Genomic DNA, 22,331 nt, shown 5'->3' on the forward strand with positions numbered 1-22,331 from the left:
TGACTTGTAAAGTCCCAGCTCTTCTCCAGGCAGCTGAACAGCCCGGCTGCCTGCCCCTCCCTGCTCCTTGCCTGGTGCTGATCCCCAAAGATGCCATGGTGGCAGGGTCCTCCCTCGGGGACTGCCCTTGCTCTGCTCTGTGCCTCTGCATGGTTTGGTTCTTGCTCCTCATGAAGCCAGTTTCCCTCCTGCTCTCCAGTCAACTCTTACTCATCCTTCACCCTAGGCTTAAATGAGCTTCCTTCAGGAAGCATCCCCAAACTGTGTGAGGATTTCTAAACCATGCCTCCAGAGCACTCCCTAAACACCTCAAACAGCACTTGCTGCACCCTGTAGGAATCATCCGCCTTGGCCTCATGTCCAGCTACAGAGAATGCTGGATAAAAAGGAGGGATGGCAGCCAGCATCCTTCCCTTTAACCTTCACAGGGCTCAGAGGCACACCATTTCCTCTTTTCAGTAGATGAGGTCATTAACAAGCGCATGCTCAAAGCTACCCTGGCTACTGGCATCCTAAGCCAGCAGCCTGACTGGGGGTCCAACCAACAAGGTCCAGTCACTTGCTCCAAAAATCAAACAGAAAAGGTTCTGGAAACCAGAAAAAATTCCAGTCAATAGGCTGTACTTGGAGGGTCATGCTGGGAGACAGCATCTCAGCCCTGTCGTGGGGTGCCAGCAAGGCACTGTAGGACTAAATAGAGGAAGGATAAGGGAGGGCAAGAGGTCTGCCAGATTGAGCATCATGGTCTCAGTGGTCTGGTGGATAATTATCCCAGTACCTGTTCTGAGAGGTGCTCCAGAGAAGGGAGGTAATGATTTCTACTTGCTGCTCAGGAACAGGACAGGGCTGAGAACTTCCAGGCGCCACCCCAGGGGCCTGATCCTCTCATTGCTGCCAGTAGGATGTCCCAGCAGGTCTTGCCTCAGTCTTGAAGGGGAATGAGATAGGTCAGGAAAGTGTAGGGCTAATAAACCTGGCATTACAGGCTTCTGATGAGTGCTCCTTAGATAATTAACAGTTCTGCAGAGCAAGCTAAAGGGATAGAGGAGACCGATTCGACTAGAAGGCCAAAATGCCCAGCCTCATCCTGCTTCCAGTCACCTCTCAATCATCTGCTGGCCTAAGGGTCAGTGCCTTGAGACACACAGCTTCTTAAAGTCCCTGTCACTCCACTGAGTTGCAGATCTGAGCCCAGCTCTGTGCTCTTAATCCTTGCTCACAGTGTGTTGGGTTCAGGCAGCAATTCAGATTCACTCAGAGCGAGTCAAGTACCTTATTCCATCTTCCAAAAGGCTGGGTTCAGATTAACTCAACTGGCAACCTGCTCCCTACAGCGCAAACTCCTGACAGCCCTGACATTTCTCAGTGCCATTTGTCACAAATGCTCAGCCCTTGGCCTCTTCTGAGGGAGCTATCTGTACCTGTGATGAGGACCCAGGACAAGTACACCTATTGAAAATCACTGCTCCACCTGTTCACATTCTCTCACCAATAACATTGTGATTAACAACCAAACACACATTCATGCATTGTGACTGACACCAATACCATTTGACATTTACGTGGATGTGCCAAAAACCATGCTCAGGGCTAGATATGTATTGTCAGATCATCCTCATAACAGTTCAGAGAATATCAAATTTTTATTATCTGCTAAACTGAAGCACAGAGAGGTTAGATACTTCAAGTTCACAGAAGTGCAGAGCTGAGACTCACACCCAGGCAATGGACTCCAAATCCCTCACTTTTACCCCACCATGCAATCCTGCCTGGCAAAGCTGCAGTAAATAATGCATCTTAATATGGACATTGCAGATATCATCCCAAGTAAGTGTTTTGCAATGCTGATAGCCTCCTAATTATAGGAAATGCAGATCACATGCCGAGTGAATTCTTAAGCGATGACCTGAAATGAAGTATCTTTGACAAGGCAGTACTGCCTTCAGAAGTTTGGATTTTCCTTGAAGAGAAGAATGCATATAGATTGGAAATGTGAAAAAGGAAAGAAAACTCCCAAAGCATTGCTACAAAAAAAAAAAAAAAAAAAAAAAGTCAAGGAGAAAAAGTAATTTAGTTTGAATTTCAGGGACTCACAACCCAAATTAAATGGGAGACAATTTAATCATAACTCCATGAAAATTGAAAGGTTACAGTTTCCTTAATTAAAAGCAAAGTAGGGTGAAGAAACTTGTCACATTTATGTGGGCTGTGTTATTGTAGTCTAGAGACAAAGACACCCACAGGGATGAGTATTCTGATGTCATGTTCCTTCCAGATGGAACCACCCATCCACCACCATGATGCAAGCTCTCCTATTTAAACCCCTTGGTTTTGTGTTTTGCATTCTACATAATGTAACTGCTATTAACCTCTTCTGCAAGACGACTATTGGACATTTAAGACTCAGGCTGTTCTGCCTCTAAGTCGTCAATTTGTTTGCCCATCCTTGTCTGTTTTAAAGGGTCTATGAGACCGCCCCATACCCTATGCCAACAAGACATAACTCCATGCTCAAGCCACTGAACCTTCACTCTGACTACAAGACCACTCCCTACCTGCAGTGTCTCCCTCCTCCTCTCTCCTCTCCACTCTGCTTCACTTCATAGCATGGCAAGTCTTCAGTTTGGAAGGTCTATGTGTTCTGCCTCTCATTGCTCACATTTACTAGATGAGAAGAAAAGTTAAACAAATCACATGTGCTAGTTTTAAGATTCTTTCTCTGAACAGGTGGTACTTGATCTTCAGATTTGGGTCATCAGATTTGAGAAAGCTTCATTGTAAGGTAAATAAGTTTGAGGACTCTATATCCATCAATCTCAGACTGCTTTAAATATAAGACTCTGGGCTTAGTGGAAAATTGATTAAAACCAGGGAAGCACTTGGTAATACTGATGTTGATGTTGCCTTGTTCAACATCCTAATTATAGGTGTTTTATGAATCAGTGTGTCTTATAAATTTTACCTTCTGACCTCATTTCTTGTGTCAGCTGACAAGAGGGACTCACTTATATACTGTGAACATCAGAATGTAGATGATTTTCTGCTAAGGAAAACCTCACCAGATTTATTTCAGTGTAAAGACTCGAGAAAGTTTTTGTCATTAGAACAATGTGCTCAACTGTATGATTTTAAAATGTTTATAGGAAGAGGGGTTTGTCTGATTTGTCTACACTCTTCCACCTCCTTGAGTCATTCATGTCTCTAAAAAATGGTTTAGTTACAAAATCCTCTGCATCTGGCTCTGGGGAATTACCGTACCTCCCTTTCATATCTGATACTCAGGGGGCAGAGGGTGCCAGATCTATGAGAGGCTTGCCAGACATCCAGAAGCTTATGAATGATGGGGGTAAATTTTTCTGACCCCCGCTCTGTTTAAGGTTCACAGGGTTACAGGCCCAAAACCATGGGAAAGCAGGAATCCAGGAGAGAAGACGGGGAAGACCTCAGCTCTGGGTTTCTTGAGACTTCACTGTGAAGGTAGCCACAACCTTGTTCTGACTTCAGAATGAAGGATGGTCCCTTCAAAATTCCTTCAAAATTCCTTCTCCATTCTAAAGATTCCCAAATGACATTGTTTTCTAAGATGTTTTTTGTCAAAAAATTAAAAGTAGATTTTATATAAAAACACTGGGAGGATTATAGACTGCAAGAGGGTCACTGTTCACTCTGCTTCCCAGGAAATGTCAGCTGTCCTTACATCCTGTCTTCCTGCACTCTCACACACCTTCTGAGTTGGAAGGTCACCAAGGATTGAATCAATTCTCGACAGAGAGCAGTTTTTTCACAAGCAAATGACAACATCCAAAAGAGGAAAGACAAAGAAACCCAGCTCCTTGCTATTGGATCTGCCACTATTGCAGAGGAGAGATGAGGACAGCTGGTGAGAGATGCCAGCAGGTGGCTGTCACTGCTGGAGCACATTGCCTAAAACCAACCTAAAACTCACCTGTGTCTTGGAACCCACGTCTCCTACCAGATTTCCCACATTCAAGGTGAGTGAGAAGTGACTTCTCCTGATGGCATGTTCCATGTTCACAGAGAGACGGGCTGCACCTCACAGGGCAGGAGGCTCCTGTATGTCACTCACTTGAACTCTTGCTCTGGCAGAACTAGAAGTTAAGTCTCATTGGCATGATCTTAAAGGACAAATATATTATATCCTTGGCCTTACAGAGAACTCAGAGATTCATAGTTCTCAAGGAAGACCAAATAAATTCTCAAGGTTTTAAAATATTGCATATTTTTAAAAGTATGACAGCTGAATTAAAATAGAATTTTGCATATCAATCAAATATCTATATGGGGAATAACTTTCCCAAAAAAACACAGTGAAAAATGACAAAATAAATGTTTTAACTACTTAAACATTTAGAACTTCTCTGACCTAAAATCAAATAAAGTCAAAATAAAAGCAATGGTTTGGGTAAAGTAGTTACAAAAAAAAAAATTAAATTTAAAATAATGCCCTTATCCTATAAAGTAGAGCATGCCAATTTTGAGAAATCCCTAATATATAAGAGGCCAAATGTCATGAACAATGAAATCCAACAGAAAAATATATGCATGAAAATATGCTCGGGTTTCTTAATCAGAAACAAAAAATCATATTAATGAACATTTAGATGTTCTTGCTAAGTGCTGGGCAAGCATGAAGCCCTGAGTGTGCTCTGTGGTTGGCCAACATCACTGGTCATCAGCTCTTCTAGAAATTTGGTGATGGGCTTCTAAAATCCAATAACCCACCTTCCATGACTTACCCAGAGGAGCAACCTCATGATACAGTGTCTCATAAGCAAACTTAGAAGCAATGTGCTTGTCAACCAAACAAGTATTCTGAACAGACACTGCACGTCTACACAGAAAAGTTATCTTAACTACATATCAGACTGAAAGTATGCTAAAGTTTTAAATTATGCATAGGGGTGTAGTGCAGTGGTAGAGTGCTTGGATAGCATTTCAATCTATAGCACCACCATAAATAAATAATGAATGGAATAGAATAGCATGAGTTATGAATAGACATAACAATTTTTATACAGGGGCATGGAGTATTCCAGGTGATTCTTTCCCTTTTTCTTATTTTCCATATATTCCTCAGTGCTATTATACTCCTTTGTAATTGTTTAAATGCAGGAAATGAGATAACACTGACAGAGAGAAAGGAAGATGCTCTTAAAATCTGAGGAACTATGGAGTTTCCAATCTCCTTTCCCTTTGTGAGCAAGGTTGGGAAGTGGGAAGTCTACAGGGTCTCGTTAGCAAGTTCAGCTCCAGGAATGTTCATGGTCAGGGCTGGGGACAATGCTCTGACAGGAAGGTGTCTATGCCATTTACCCTCCTGGGCTTCGACATTCTCCATGAATCAATGGTAGTTGCTGTGCCTAGTCTCCACTGACCACCTGCCATACCCTGGATTTACAATGCAATAATGATCACAGTCCTCTGCAGAGTCTGCTCTCATTAAATTACTGAGGGTCAGCACTAGGAGGCCTCTCTCTCTCTCTCTCTCTCTCTCTCTCTCTCTCTCTCTCTCTATCCATCATTTGGATTGCTGCTGATTGTTTGCCTTTAATTTCCCCTGAGGTTTAGCACAGTGGGGAGAAAGAAGACAAAATTAGAATGGGGCATACATCAGGAAAACATCTGGAGAGGAGCTCTGCTGAGAAGCTGCAATCATCTCAGGAGTGAGGAAGTTGGACAGTGCACATGGAGTGGTCTCCTTGGTACTGCAAGCTGAGGTTCACTCTCCATGATTGACATCCATTCTTGGTGTCTGTGGCAAAGTGTACAAATGGTCCTAGTAGGACCTCATGTGTGCAGCCTTGGGCTCCAGTTTGCATTGCCACTGCCCTGTCCTCTCCCTGTCCTGCCCTCTTCTTCTCGCTAGTGCACCAGCCAGAGAGAAGTCAAAACCCTGGAGATTCTGCTCAAAGCCATTCCTGAAGGACACCCCAGCCACATACACTGCAAGGGCTCTTCATGTCTCTCCTCTCTGTGCTCTGTGCAAGAAGAGGCCAGGTCTGGCACACTCTTTTAGGTTCACTCAGAACCTAAAGGTTTGACTTACCCAGGGTGAAGTATTGATGAATTAACTGGTTTAATTCATGTTTAAGTCATGACACTCTCTGTCCACTCTGGCTCCATGAAAACCAGCCTAGAGCAGTTAGACTGACCTGCTCCCACAGAGTCCTGTGCCCTGAGTAGTTTGACTCTCCTTATGCCTCACTTTTTTTCTCTTCTTTCTACTGGAGGTAGAAAATAATTTAATATTTATGAGTCACCAGACCTCTGTAATTACTGTATAGTTATAGCACATCTTCAGTTTTAAAGTAATGTTTCAGGTGTTCAACAGCATCATGGGACTTCTGGACACCAGGCTGCACAATGTAGGTTTCTCTGATGTCAAAATAAACTAACCAAGTGACCCATAGTGCTCATATATTTGGTAAAATATTACTTAACTGAAATGGCTCTATGTGTATGATCTAAATTCAAATTTAAGAGTCAGATACCTTGGGAGATAATAACTTCTAATATTATATAAATCAGTTTGCTTTCCCATTTTTTGTATTAAAAACTTACAAATTAATTATTGCATTTATTCACTTCATCAGGTTAGTAAGTTGTGTGTTAATAATCCATAGATTTCTGCAGAAAAAATGTAAGATAAAAGTCCCTGATCCTAAACATTACTTCCCCCTTGGCAGTTTTTTTGCTGCTGATTTCTGGATTTCTTCTCACAGTTGAGAGCTCTGTGGTTTACATTTCAGCAGAGGGTCTTTGCCTTGAAATACCAAGTGCCTGATAAATATGTTAAGCATCAAATTTTACAGAGTGCAAACATTCAAGAATGGTGCACATTAGGTGAGGTCATCGTGGTGGTCTCCCTGTAGGCAGACCATGTGCTCTTGACATGCGGTTTTGACTCTGCAGTGTGAGGACCAGAGCCTGGTACAAGGGGAGGCCAGGGCCACTCTCTGCCTCACCATCCATTCTACCCTAATCAACAGGATGGCTCATCTCCAGGCTAGGACTGTGCTTGAGAGAGAGAGATGAACGTCCTTAAACAAAAGGAGATGGACTTGCTGCATCAAGACCTTTAAGTTAGCAAGGTAAGATCATGTCCTGTCCTTGAGTGGATGATGCTGTGGTGGGGTGTGACTCCTGCTCAGACTGTTATTCCAAGCTTCATGAGCTCAGAACCACAAGCCTTGATCTGTCGAAGGGCCACATCGTGATACTATAAGCCAACCAGGCATTTTCCAGCTTTGTTTCTCCTCTTTTGTGCAACCTGCAACACTATGGAGTGGGGCACTGTCTCCCTGTTCTCTGACTTTGTCCTCTTGAGATTGTTCAGTGGCAGCCACTTCCCCTGACTTCTATTTGCCCTCATTCTCTTGGTCTTTGTGATCTCCATAGCCAGCAACACCACCATGAGCCTACTCATCTGCGTGGACCGCCCCCATTCCATACTCCCAAGTAGTTCCTGCTCAGTCAGCTCTCCCTCATGAACTTCCTGTACACCTCCACCATTGTGCCCAAGATACTGCTGGACCAGGCAAAGAACCAGAGGGCCATCTCCTTTGCAGGATGCACCACTTCTCAACACTTCCTCTACCTGACCTTAGCAGGGACAGAGTTCTTCCTCCCAGGACTCTTGTCCTATGACCACTTCATAGCCATCTGCAACCCTCGTACTACCCTGTCCTGATGAACCACAGTGTCTGCCTGCTGATCCTGGTGGAAGCCTACTTGGGTGGGTCTGCAGATGGTTTCCTGCTCATCCCAGTCACCATGAAGTTCCCCTTCTGCACCTCTCAGGAAACAGACCTCTTTTTCTGTGAGGTCGCTGCCCTCCTGAAACTCTCCTGCAGGGACACGTCAGCCTAAGAGCCAGCCATGTATGTTTGTTGCATCCTGATGCTCCTCATCCCCTTCTCTGTCATCTTGGCCTCATACACCAGGATTCTCATTGCTGTTTACAGGATGAGTGAGGCAGAGGGGTGATGCAAGTCAGTGGCCACCTGCTTCTCTTACATGGTGGTGTTCAGCCTCTTCTATGGGGCTGCCAATTACATGGACATGCTGCCCCACTCTTACCACAACCCTGAGCGGGACAAAGCTGTGTCCACCTTCTACACCATCCTCATGCCCATGCTCAACTCACTCATCTACAGTCTCAGGAACAAGGATGTCACAGGAGCCCTGCAGAGGGCTCTAGGGAAGTGTTTGTCCTCGGGAAAGGTAACCACTTTCTAAAGAAATTGCATTTGCTGCTAACCCTAACCCTCAGCAGTGCCTGGGGCCCCCTGTTGACTGGGATGCCTTCTTAGGCCTAGAGGCCTCTGGCTTCTATAGGTGTGATGAAGTTTTCAGATTAGAGTTTTGGGAAGTCCCTGGTTTCCCAAAATTTGACCCAGAAGGGGACTTTCAAGGGCTCATCTTGCAGAAAATTTTCATTAATTTGAAACTCAAATTTGCAGACTTTGTCTTCCCTCAAAGGGTCCTCGCTGCTTATTATTGAATGAGAACAGGTAGTGAGGGCTAGGCAGCAAGGGTTTTATAGTAGTATTTTTATTTTTCAGTTAAAATTAAGTCAAAGTTTACTTTTTTGATTTCTGCTTGCCTATTCCTTGATTATCCTGATTATCAGTGAGATCAAACAATCTTTAAAAGATTCTAGAACTTGGATCTGTCCCTGTTCTCTCTGTATTATCTTGGGAATTCCAGGGCCAAAATAATCAGATGGGGTGTCAAAACAGTAATATTAATGAGTGATCTGTCACAAACAAAAAAAAGACTATTTTAAAGGTAGTTGAAAGTATCTGATTCAAATGATTGTAATTTCCACAAGTCATGCTGGGTTGAGGCCCTCCCTCCAGGAATGCCATCCACATTTCAGTGATAGCAATTTTCATTTCCCCTCTGATGCAGATACCGTGAGAGTTTGGGATGCTAGCACTGCTAGAGTTTGATTCTGACTTGAAACCAATTTGTCAGTTAGCCAGCATTAGAGGCACCCAGGTCTTCAGAGACAAGGAAGAGCACCTCCCTGGGGAAAATTAACCTGAAAACAGCTAAAGGCAAATGAACTTTTCTGCAAAAAATCCAGCCTCTCCTTTCCTTCTGAGAGCAGCCAGAGAAGTTAAGTCTTACTTACCTCTTGCCTGCACCGTTGCAGTGGCTTCCTAACTGTTTCCTCTACCACTTTCCAGTGGTATGCTTGTCTCACAGTGAGCTCCTTAAAGCATGCCAGGTCCCCTGTCATATTCTTATTTGAAAACCTAGCAAATCTCCCTACAGATCACATAACCACCGGAAGGACTGTGAGATTCAACCTGTGCAATGCAACTAGTATGCAGTAAGTGCCTAATAAAGGCTACTACTGATGACTCTGGTTCTAATGCTAAAGCCTGAGATATGATGACAGGACACGTTTGCTTACTGTTTTCTTTCAGTACTGGGGGTAGTTGTTCTTTTGGTGTTGAGATTAAATGCAAAGCCTTGCACATGCTAAGCATGCACTGTACCACTGAGCTATACCCACCTCCACCCCTGGTGTATGTTTTATTCTTACCCCTCTGTTAATTAAAAAAAAAGCAAATATCTTCCTTTTGGTGGTGCTCCTTAGAGAACTGTGGATTTTAAAATTCCTCACCTCAGAAATCAGAGCACATAAGCTCTATCAAATGTGATTGAAAGGATAAGGATACTTATTTAGAGATGACAGTCTTGGATACTAATAGTGTAGCAGAAAAAGGAATTTCAATGTACAATTTGTGACTCTATTTTTGACATGTATTAATTTATAAAATCTCTAGTACAATTCCCAGAGTCTTACTGCAATACCCAAGTGGTGATGATTAAAGGTTAATTTTATAATAGAGAATTATTTTAAAATTTAGAAAACAAGGTTAGAAATATCTTTTCAAATAGCTTAGTGAAAAATAATTACATCTCATTTTACTCTGTCAGAAAGTCCAATGTCTCCTCTTATTTTTCACTTTCATTTCATTTTTTTGTGGTGCTGGAGATTAAAACAAGGGCTTTGCAGGTGTGCTAGACAATCGCTCTACCACTGAGCTACACCCCAGTCCAATGTGTACTCGTAAAAGCCAATAGTTTTATTGAAAAATTTTAACTAAATGGTTTGTGGGGGGGTCACAGAGGCTCTTCTTTCTTGACTGATTTTTATCCAAATGTTCTTTCATATTAAGTGTGGTGGCTCCCACCACTTCAGAGTTACTCAGACTGCTTATCAAGAAAGTCTTAGCATTAGCCTTGACATTCAGCCAGAGTCAATATGTATGAAGAGATGATTCTAAACTAAGCCAAAGAGCAGAGTTCTGGCACAGTGAAAGTTTCCATGACAGGATCACTCAACCATAGAGATAGAGGAAGGGACAGCCTGGCTTGGGAACACTGAATGAACTCACCAATCAAGACAGATACATCATCTTATTGTAGTCCTTGGGTGGAATGCCTCTTTAGAAACTGCAATTCATCTCTTAACATGAAAAGGGGTTGGGAGCTACAGGTAGCTGCAGGGACAAAGGAAACGTGAATTCCTGAGGCAAGTCACAGTGACAGGAGTCCAATGCAATTCACAAGGTCTTTACAAATTTAACCCAGCCACTTTCCTGTGAGTTATTTTATGATTTAAAAACTATTGTGGACTGGGACTGTGGCTTAGAGGCAGAGCACTCACCTAGTATGTGTGAGGCACTGGTTTTAATTCTCAGCACCACATAAAAAAATTAAAGATATTGTGTCCATCTACAGTTAAAAATATATTTTTTAAAAAATATTGTATGTTTACCTAGATTTATTTGCAAAGGAAAATTTGTATCATTATAATAAATGGAAAGCTAGCAACAACAACATCACACACAGATAACAGAAAAAAAGTAGATTCAATAAAAACAAATCAACAGTATCAAATTCCAATCCTGGAAGCACCACTGGGTTTTGCAGGGTGAAAGAGATGGAAAAGATTACAGACCCAAACCAAAGCTCACTGATGAATCCCCAGATAACTGGGGAGGGGATCTCTTCTCACACTACAGGTGAGCGCTGCCCATACCTTGTGAGGAGATCTCCTCCTTTCCATCACCTGCCGTGTCCATTATCAGTTACTGCATCTCACTCGGGGAAAACTGCATCCCCCATCCACCTCTGCTCATGACACAGGGCTGAAGGCACCTAGAACCAGAAGACATGAATTTAAATATCAGCTCTGACCGATTTATAAGTGTGGTCATGGGGAAGTTACTTCATTTGTCTTTCAGTTTTTGTGATAGGATATGTAATAATTAAACGATCCAACAGGAGTGATTTCTATGTTAAAACTAATGAATAAACATCTGTGAAAAGACATGTAGAGTTAGTGCACATAGACACAGAACTGTAATGTTATTATAGTAGCATAACATGTACATTCATGGAATGCACAGAGAATTAGTCACAAATATTTACATCCTTCCTAGACTATAAGCTACTAAAGGGGAGGAGCTTGACCTCTCTGCACATAGCACCCTTAGCACCTGGCATCGACCTGATCATATGGGGAACAACTGTCACTACTAGTGAATAAATAACTGGGATTAATATATGTAAGACATATATATACATATATATTTAAATGTATAAATCAGAAGAATCATACATCATAAATGCATTTAAATTTAATATTTTTGATCTTGCTTCTGAAAAAAAATTTTTAAATACTCATACTCATATCTAGTTTTAAATAAATTACCATCAAGTTTGAGCCACCAATACAAAAAAGGCACTTTTTACATGGGTGGCAAAGTACTCATAATTTTAAAAATTCCTCCAATGTTCTATAGTACAGGTTTTTCTTTCTCTTCAGAATAACAATTTGCTGAAAGGATAACAAGTAGTTAAAGTGAACCAAGGTCAGATGCTAAAAGGAAGTAGCTAAAGTTGTATTTAGTATCTGCTGCTGTTTTTTAAAAAGCGAAGAGTTGGCCCTAATTCAAGTTTCTAGATATTAGATTAAAATGTTGGGGCACAGGGTTCAATTTTTTATTTAACTACCAGGTTTGAGATTAAACTAAAACTAAGATGCTTCATGTTATTAAAAGTACCATCTTAGTACATTTTAGAGAAGGCAACAGAGTCAAAAATAAAAGAAGGTAAGTTCAAGGGTCAATTTTGAAATGCAAGCAACAAAGATATAACGCCCTTGGAGGCATTACTAGCTCCATCCTAAAACAGAATGAACTTTCACATGTTTCAACAAAGAAAATTCCCAAAAGGGCATTTGGATTTTTTCCAAGAAGGGTAATAAGGAAAAAAATCTTTGGCTCAAAAGATTTTCATTACTTAAGAATAGTTTCAGTGCAATTGTAATAAGCTATTAATTCATTGGTGTTAATAAAAACAACAGGTAACATTAATAATAGCACAAGTACAGCTGACTTGCTGTGTTTCAAATACCGTGATAAGTGCTTTACCTAAAATTTCTCCAAGAGGTCAGCTTCACTGACATGAATCCTTCACTCTCTCATTATAGCTGTAACTTACGCTCATAAAAAGAGACCCCAGCATATTTTAAAATTAATGTTAATGAATAACTATTACTACCAGTGAGTTAAGACATCATGTTGTAACTAACAACTTTTAAAAAATTTAAATTACACCAAAAGATAACTTTAAATTTTTAAGTAAATACAGATTAATAGGAGTTGTGAAGACAATATGGAGAGGTTTCATGTATTCCTCACCAAAGGACAATATAAAAACCAGGAAATTGAAACTGGCACAACCTCTGTGTAACTCCATGCTGTTTTATGTCACGTTTGTGTAGCTGCCACCCCAAGCAAATACATTGTCCATTACCAACCACAAAGAAATTCCTTGTGGAATCTCTTCATAGTCACCTAACCACTCTTAATTCCCAGCATCCACAAGTCTACTCTTCATCTCTATAATTTCTATAACATTTCTAGAATGTTCTCTAAATGGAATCATGAAGTATTTGCCCTTTTCCCACAGGACAGTGACCTTTAGATCTATCCAAGTTATTGAATGTATCAATAGTTCATTCCTTTTCATGAGTAAGTAAATATGCCATGGTTGGATATATACCAGTTTGTTTACCCACTTACACACTGAAGAACAATATTACTGTTTCCACGTTTTGGCTATTACAAGAACATTATTACAGATATTAATTTATGAGACTTTATGGGGCTGGAAGTTTTCATTTCTTTGGGATAAATGCCCAGAGGTGATTCTGCAGGGTCACCTCTGTTTAATTTTTTAAAACTGCCAAACTGTTTTCCAGATTGACTGTACCATTTTACATTTCCACCATCAGTTTTTGACAGATGCAGTTTCTCCATATCCTCATCAGCATTTGGTATTGACCCTATTTTTCATTTTAGCTATTCTGATATGTGTATGATGATACCTCATTAATTTGTGTTTTTACAATGGGGTATCATGTTGATGATCTTCTCCTGTGTTTATTTTCCACCCATGCAGCCTCTTTGGTGAAGCATCTTTCATGTCTTTGCCTTTTTTCTAATTGGATTGATATTTTTCATAAAGTTTTGTGAGTTCTTTTTATTGTCAGGACACAAGTCCTTTGTCAGATGTGGAGGTTACCATTTTTCCCCAACATGCAGCTTGGTTTTTTTTCATTATTTTAATGGTATCTTTCACAGAGCAAAAGTTTTACATGTTGATGAAGTCTGATTTCCTGATTTTTTTTTCCTTTTATGGTGTGCTTTGGTGTGATATCTAAGATTCCCCAAGCCTTAGATCCAAAAAGAATAATTTTTATTTGATTAAAAACACTACAAAAATCTGTAATGTCTGATAATTAGATCTAAATTTAATAGTAGTTAACATTGAACACTCAATATTGAATCAATAATGGCAGTGACTGTATCAATACTTAGTATGTTAGGAGAACCTTCCCTAAACACATCTGTGAACATCACTCAGACAGACTCTCCTAGATGACCCTTATGTGCCTTTCTTTCCCTACTCCCCCTCTAACTGAATGATTGGGATCTGACACCCATTTCCCAGGTTTCTGAATGCTCCCTGCATCTCTTGAGAAAGGATGGAGTTGCTGAAAAGGCTGAGGCCAAAGTCATCGCTGATTCTCAATTTATTGCTCAGCCAAGCTTCCTGGACAGCCCGAAGTAGTGTCAGTCTTGCTGCTCAGCTACTCTCTCATCACAGACACTTACTGCTTAAGAGTCACTGGCTGGTGCCATCATATTGAATGGTACAGAGTCCTGTCACTGTAGAGGACCTCTAATTAGGAGCCTCAACAGCCAGCAAGTTAACCTCTACAACAAGCATCCTAGTATAGGTGGAGGAGAAAAGAATAGGAACTAAACAGTTCCAGAGGAAGACTGGAGAATGAAGGAAAGCTTTGTGCATTTTCTGGCATGTGACAGCGTCGAAGACTGTACTGAAAAATGAAAAAGAGAAGCTGAAAAAGAGCAAAAAAAGCTAAGAGAGAAGGAAAACAACAATGTTACTGTGTCTAAGTAAAGGGCAGGAAAAGGAAAACGACTGCCTTCTCTACTGGTGGTGTCCCATCTTTGGTGAGATACACCATTCCTCCAGCAGGGGCCCCCTTCCTTCATTTTCCCTGCTTGCCTCTTGCATGCATTTTCTTCTCTGGTTTGTATTGAGCTTTCTTTATTCTCTTCCCAAATTCTGTTGTAGCCATTAGCATGTGCCACTTAAGTTTCTCAATATATCTGACATGCAAGATTTTCATTTAATCACCATAGATCATGTGATGCCTGACAAGAGGACCCATGTCCTCACTTTAAAATTCCACAGCACAGAGCTGGACACAAAGCAGGTAGCTGCAGGATATTTGCTGCCGAGTTACTTTCATATCTCACAAAGCCATTGGGTATTGCTCCTACAGAATGTGAAAGATAAAGGTGTTTCTACATTGATAGAAATGTCCTACTTCTGCACTCTCTAATATGATGGCCGTTGGGCCACTTGTGGCTATTAAATACTTGCAGTGAGGCTAGGGTGACTGACAAATGTAATTTTGAATGTAACATAGTTGAATCAATTGGATTTAAATAGACATATGTGCTAGTAGCTACCATTTTGGACAGCTCAAATTATGATTTATAGGGAACCCTCCAATGGGGCTGATGGAGTGTCTAACCTAAATTTCTTAGGAAAGATCCTTTGGCTGAATTCAAAACTGCAAGATAGTTCATATTTTCTGAATGAGAAATATGATTTTCTTAGTGTTATGAGCTGAACTGTGTCTTCCCAAAATTCATATGTTGAGGTCTTAACCCACAATACTTTAGAATGAGACCAAATTTGGAGATAAGGTCTTTAAGAGGTAACTAAGTTAAACTGAGGACATACAGGTGGATCTTAATCCAACATGACTGGTGTCCTCAAAATATCAGAGGATTAGCACACAGAGACACTAGGGGTGTGCACACATGAAGGAAGGCCATCTGCAAGTCAAGGTGGCAAGGGAGGAAACCAATCCTGCCACACCTTGATCTTGGACTTCCAAACTCCGAATGTAAGAAGATAAGTTTCTGTTGTTTAAATTACCCAGGGGCTGGTACTTTGTTTTTGCAGCCCAAGTAAATGAAAACAATGAGCTTTCTTACAGATAACTCTTACCTAGTGATGAATCCACACATATTAAAATTGAAGTGACTCTGATGTGAAACCTGGAATGACAATGTACTAATCTCAAAGGGGGAACTTTCCACTGTGACCTAGGAAACAGCACTACCTAGGAAGTCGGATTTCTTTCTTTTTTTTTTTTTTTTAAGCTGAGATTGTTTAGTGAACACTTATTTAGAGTAAGTGAAGCAGAACACTTAGGGGATGTCAGCGAAGTGCAGGAAAGAGAACCTGGCTGGGGTGGGCCTGGTTCTCCCACTGTAGCCTGACTCAGTGCGGGATTCACAGGATTTCTGACTCTTAGAACATCCTTTCCATAGTGGACATTCCTAGCCTTTATTTTTCAGGAGTTGTCATTATTACTGATTTATTATTGAAATCCTGGTTCATGCAGACAGGGAACCACTGTCTTTCATGCTACAGTCCTGTGACATATTGATTAAGACAGACACTCCCAGAGGCAGGCTCAGCCCTCCTCCATGGCCTTGGATGTACAGGATCCAGTGAAAGGGAGGGCGGTACAGGGGGTAGCAAGGCTACTTCCCACTTCTCTGGCAGGGCTTATTTTGTAATGATTTAGGGTGGGCTTCTTGGGGTACTAGAATTGATAAAAAAGCACTAAAGAGCCAGCAGCAATCTGCAGGGTCCTGACAGTTAATTAAGAGTCAGAAAAGGTGATTACACAAATGGTATGCCTTGACTCCATGTACAAATAGAGAAACAACATGTATCCCATTTGTAAAAAAAAGAAAAATGTACAAAAGGCATACTTGACTTCAGCAATGAGGAAATGTAACAATTATTTTAATATTTCTATTAAATATTTAAATTAAAAAAATAAAGTACTTTTTGGTATATTAGCATTAAAAAAAAAAAAAGAGTCAGAAAAGGGTGCTTCCTTCTCTAGCCCTACCTGCTATGGCAGGCCTTGGAGCTGTGAAGTCTTGCACAGATGCTGACTTCCCTTTCCGTTTGCCATTCCCAGCTGTGGAAGAGGACCCTAAGAGAAGTCATGGCTGCATCCCATCTTTTCCTAGTGTTCTCACATTCATATCATCCTTAACAGATGAGAACATTTTCTAGGATATATGATCTTAGAAAAGGGGGATTTTGCAACCCTGCTAAAGAGTTTTTCAAGTCAAGCACACTTTCAAAGAGGCTGTTAAAATCCACTTTGTAAAAGAAGTAAACACCATGGGTTATGTCCACAGATACAATTCTGGGTAGAAAACTAGGTCAAGAAGAAATGTAAATATTTCAACAGGAGAGTTTGGGGATGATGGGGTTATGCAGATTAATACATTGGCACCAGTGGTGAGTCCCTTCTAGGTCCTGCACCCACACATGCAAGGGTTGGATTCCGAATTCACAAGGACGCTGTGTGTCATGGCCATTTCTTATTTTCAGCAGCTGGATGACATTTTTCATGTCCCCAAGAACTTTGAATGAACTTCTAAGTAATTATATTCTGACCAAAATGTATAATGCCACCAGGTCTTTCATTTATTTATTTATTTTTTTATTTTGCCTCTGCTCTCACTGACAATGGGAGCAATCCCTGAATCAGAAGTGAAGGGTGGGCTGGGGTTGCAGCTCAGTGGTAGAGAACTTGCCTAGCATGTGTGAGGCATTGGGTTCAATCCTCAGCACCACATAAAAATAAACAAAATAAAGGCAGTGTGTCCATTTACAACTAAAAACATCTAAAAAGAAGTGAAGGGTGAGGTTTAATGGCTTTATGTATAATTTAGTTTTCTGCATTATACTTCTTCACTTTTTGTTTTGTATGGGTTTAGGAAAGTACAGCAGTTTGTCAGGTCTATGAAGACATCAAAGATTTACACCTGTTTCAGCTCTCCCTTTTTACCCTACAACTTCTTTCATTAGAACTGTGCACTCGAGTTAAATTAGCTGTTGTAAAATATTATAAAAGTTCATCCTGGGAGACAGCAGAGGCTATTGTAGTTTGCACTGCTTCCCAAATAAAAACTTTTAGGAAACCTTGGTTGTTGCACATGTTGTCTTTATAATGAAGCCAGGCAGCTCTTTTTTCATTAGATTCACTTGAGATTCATTTAGGCAGTTTCTTAGATTAGTGGGGTATGTACTGAAGAAATAGCTTTTGGAGTTGACCAAAACAAGCTAAAGAAACTATGTGCCACCTATTCAGAATGCTGAAATGAAGAAAAATTATATACCAAAAAACCAAAATCCTATTTTGTAGATGTGCTTATATTCATACCCATATCCATATCCATGTCCCTCCATCCTACTTCTCCCTCAACTCACCTGGATTTAAGAGCATGACAATGTATTGATTTTTCCATTAAATCATTGTTATTGAAGTCTTTCAAAGTACCTAATTGTGCTATAAACAAAAAATATTTTTTAGTTTGCTGCCAAAGTAAGCACCAAAAAATATTTTTAAAGGGTGGCTTTTTTACTAGCATTCCTATGACAATCAGTGCAATATTTCACTATGAAAAGACAACTCTAAACACAAAAAAATACACATGCACAAAAGGTAAAAAGTTTTAAAGAATCTTGACCACTTTAAACTTTGCCTTTGCCCTAGAAGATTTTAGTTTGATTCTTAAAGTTTGTACAATTGGGAGATTGACTTAAAGAAATATTTTCATCTACATATTAAGCACTGGCAAGAAATTGCAGTATCTCATCTCCACTATTCCTTGACCTGAGCACATATGCACTGCTTAATGTAAACAATGGTTTAAGTGCAATATGGCTTTACTTTGATTCATAATGCCAAAGGAAAAATGTGCATTGGTCTTGCATGGCCTTCCTCTACAATGCCTCTTCCGTACCAAACAGAGTAAATCTATGCTGAAGTCTGAGAGTCAATGCTTTCAAATAAAGTGAAAGTCATACAAACAAAACAAACTCAAGTAGGTCACTGAACATGATAAAAGTTCTCATATTAACGTCCTATAGTCAATTTTTCAATTCCCAACATTTTTACCATTTCTTTATATTTGGGGAAAATTAAGAATAAAAAGGTTTATATCTTGACAAATCTCTAAACATTGTTTCCTATTCCTGTTACTCGCAATTAGGAAGAAAATGACATGCTTCCTCCTGCTATCTGACATACCTAGATGCCTGGCTCTTACCATTTCTCTGTTTCCTCCACCCCTACAGGATTATAAGCCCAAAGTACAAGGGAGACAGGGAGGAAGATTCTACTTCCAGGCTGTACCCAAACTATGGCATTAGCCTTAGAGTTAGCTGTTCTGAGTTTAAGTCCCATCATCCCTCACAGGTTGGAGACATGGAAACCAAACTCTCTACTCCTCAGTTTCCTCAGGTACATAGTGAGTAGGGCTGTAGTGAGTCTTCAAAGAGAAAATACATGGATCAGCTTAATGCTGTGCCTGGACCATGCCTGATGCTCAACAATGCTAGTTACTATGATGATAAATATGTTGGTTACCCTCACTACCACTATGAAAAAATCTACTATATTGTATTAAAATTTTTCAAAATGAAGAGATTTTAACTGGTTGCTAAACTTCTGCATAACTGGCTTGTATTAACATATCACAAGAAGGTTCTAAAAGGAACTCCCTATCCAAAATGGTCAACTCCCAATGCCTAATGATGTTAAGCACAGGAATAGACACTGAATTCCACACCAAAGAGTAAAAGTTCTTCTACTTGGAAAAGATGCAGCCCATTCATAACACTCAAGAGATAGATAGCAAATGTTACAGAGAAGTACATAAACAGAGGCTAGATTCCACCACAATTTCTCTGATTTGCTGCAATCATTTGGAGAAAGAAGACATCATGGAGGGGCTGAAGGATTGCATGGTCAAGGTTTCAATGAATAGGAAGGACTTGAGCTGGTCTTAGTAGAATTGGGGAGAAGAACTAGGAAAGATGAAAGGGAAAAGAAATGGGCTCCATGCAGAGGCAGGGAATTCCAGCAACAAAGACAGGGGCATGGAATGAGGGAAAGTAAGGAGATGTCTGACCTAAGTGAGAGAGAGTTCATCACAGAACAAGGGGATCCAAGGAGAAGTGGGACAGAGCTCACCAATCAGGGGCCATAAACACCCAGTGCTCTAGGCATTGTGGGCTCGTAAGCACAGGGAAGTGAATACTATCTCAATGAGACTCCCAAATGGTCATGGTACAATAATGGAATCAATCAGATGTTGCTGCAATTTCTCTGGAGGTGATTTTAAAATGAAGGTACCAGTTCTGGACCTCAGCAAAAAGATCTATGTTTATCTGTATGCATACACACAGATGTGCACACATAATGTCATTGTCATGATGGCCTCATTAAGTGCACATCAATTCCCTTTCATAGATAAGGAATTGGATGTTTGGAGATGTAAACGTGAAGGGAAAGGGAAACCAAAGGCAACCATAGTGGAGTGTACCTTGAGCAGCAGAAGGAGCTCTCCTGGAAATGTCTTGAGATGTTCAGACTTTCTGATCTCATTCATGCCTCAGTTGCACAATAGAATAATTCTTTTACTTATCTGCCAAGTTCTGCACAAAGGAGAGGCTCTTGGAACCACTGAAGTGTTTACATCTTCATTTACTACCCTCCTCATAAATCAAGTAGACATAAGTGAAAGAGGGATGCTTTGATTTTTTATTACATATTTAATCAACATTTTAAAATGTAGTGCTAATTTTTATGCACTTTATTACTACACCTCCCCATTGCCAAATGCAGAAGAAACACATTTTGCACCATGACTGCAGGTTAAAGGAGGATCACACATGTTCCATAAATTAAGTGACACTCCCCTATTGATCCTGCACCCTGTGATGCTAGAATGGCATCCAATGTCAGTCAAAATCCCACCTTGATTAATTATGTTATGCAAGCTCTTGACAATGACATTGGAAGAACATTCCCCGAAGGCAGAAAACTCTGACTCTCACCCACCCTCATTCAAAGTTCTTGAGCTTTGCTTAACAGGGTTCTGGTACTTATAGTAGTGCCTGTGTTATGTCTCTAAAGCTCTGAATATCTGACAGTACTTTTGAGAGTCCTTGAGGAAAAAGAGGTTTGCGGTCTAATTATGTAATGAATGCTTGGGAGGATGTCGGTCTGAAAAATGGTCTTCCAAGAGCAACACCTGCACAGCTCAGGCACTAATTAAATCATTCTGATAAAATGGCCAGTTCACAAGAATCATGACAGCTACTACTCAAGCAATTTGGGAGGGAAAACTATTGGAAAGAGTCACATGGGAAAAGTGCCGAAAAATCAATCATTTATTTTATGGGAACACTGAAGTCAAATATAGACTAAAAAAAAAACACTAAAGTTATCAGACCAATGCAGTAGTCATAGCTAAAACACAAACACATAAATATAAAAAGTTTTTATTTCAGAATATATCCACTTCCTTGTTCAGAGCAGCCTACCCAGAACCCTTTAAAATGCTTAGGAGGTCAATAATATTAATGAGATCTGTGCCAACCTATAAACAAGAAACCCACCATGGAAATTAAACATCAAAATCTAAACAAAGTAAAAGCCACCAAAAACTCCATGAAATATTTACTTTCCACCAACAAAGCATGAAAAAGCATGGAAAGGAATAATTCCAGTCAGTTCTAACTACAGGCATAAGCACAAACCCACTCATTGCTCTTGAGCACAGTAACAATGGTTTTGAGCATACGGGGAGCAGGTCAGCTGCCATCCTCTGCAGAAGAGCTGCAGGATGGAGATGAAAACATTATTATACTGCCTCTGCCAGCCAGCAGTGCCATTCGCAGGAAAAATGAGCAAATTCTATGGTACTTTTTGGCAAAGAACTGTTCTATTTTCTTCAGATTATCTGTCCAGCTTCATTGTCTCTTCCTTTCTGCTCATGTTGCTTCTAAATTCTGGCTATCTGGAATTGCACATGTAACTATTTTTTTTTTTTTTTGTGGTGCTGGGTATTGAACCCAGAGCCTTGTGCATGCTAGGTAAGCACTCTACCAACTGAGCTATATTGCCAGCCATATAAATGTAACTCTTAAAAGACACGTAGGAATCCTTGGTATATGTGTCTTTATACCTAGTATTAAATTGAATTAATTCTAGATTTTTAAACTTAATTATGTGTGTTAACATTTCTATAGTGACTAGTAAAAGAAAATAGAGTACATAATCTCCAAAGCAGTAGAGTGACAAACAGAATGAGAAAAGCAAAACTCAGCCAGTAACTAGGCTAAGTGGAGGGAGAAGCATAATAAAACATAGAGCAAACACAAAATATAATAGTGTGATGGAAATGTATTCAGATACGTCAGGAATCCCCACAAACTGTACTGTAAGACTCCACTGAAATACCAGTCCAGCTACAGTAGCCCCCCCCCCCACCTCTTTACTGTGGTTTTCCTTTCTGCAGTTTCAATTATCAGCAGTCATCTGGGTCTGGAAACATTAAATGGAAAATTTCAGAAAGAGATCACACTCACCTAAATTTTATTACAGGCAATTGTTACAATTGTTATACTTCATTGTGTCATTGTTATTAATTCTTTATTGTATCTAGTTTATACAATAAATTCTATACATAAGTGTGTATGTCTAGAAAAAGCAGTTATGCATGGTGTTAGGTACTCTGTGGTTTCAGGCATCCCCTCAGGGTCTTGTACTACTCTATACACTATTTATTAGA

At 40.3% G+C, this 22,331-nt stretch overlaps 1 pseudogene; it reads left to right on the forward strand.

Moving 5' to 3' along the window:
- Positions 1-1,802: 1,802 nt before the first annotated feature.
- On the forward strand, positions 1,803-8,259 carry LOC124965784 (olfactory receptor 2T7-like; annotated as a pseudogene).
- The last annotated feature ends 14,072 nt before the right edge of the window (positions 8,260-22,331 follow it).

The sequence above is a fragment of the Sciurus carolinensis genome, chromosome 15, assembly GCF_902686445.1.
Source record: "Sciurus carolinensis chromosome 15, mSciCar1.2, whole genome shotgun sequence".
NCBI lineage: Eukaryota > Metazoa > Chordata > Mammalia > Rodentia > Sciuridae > Sciurus > Sciurus carolinensis.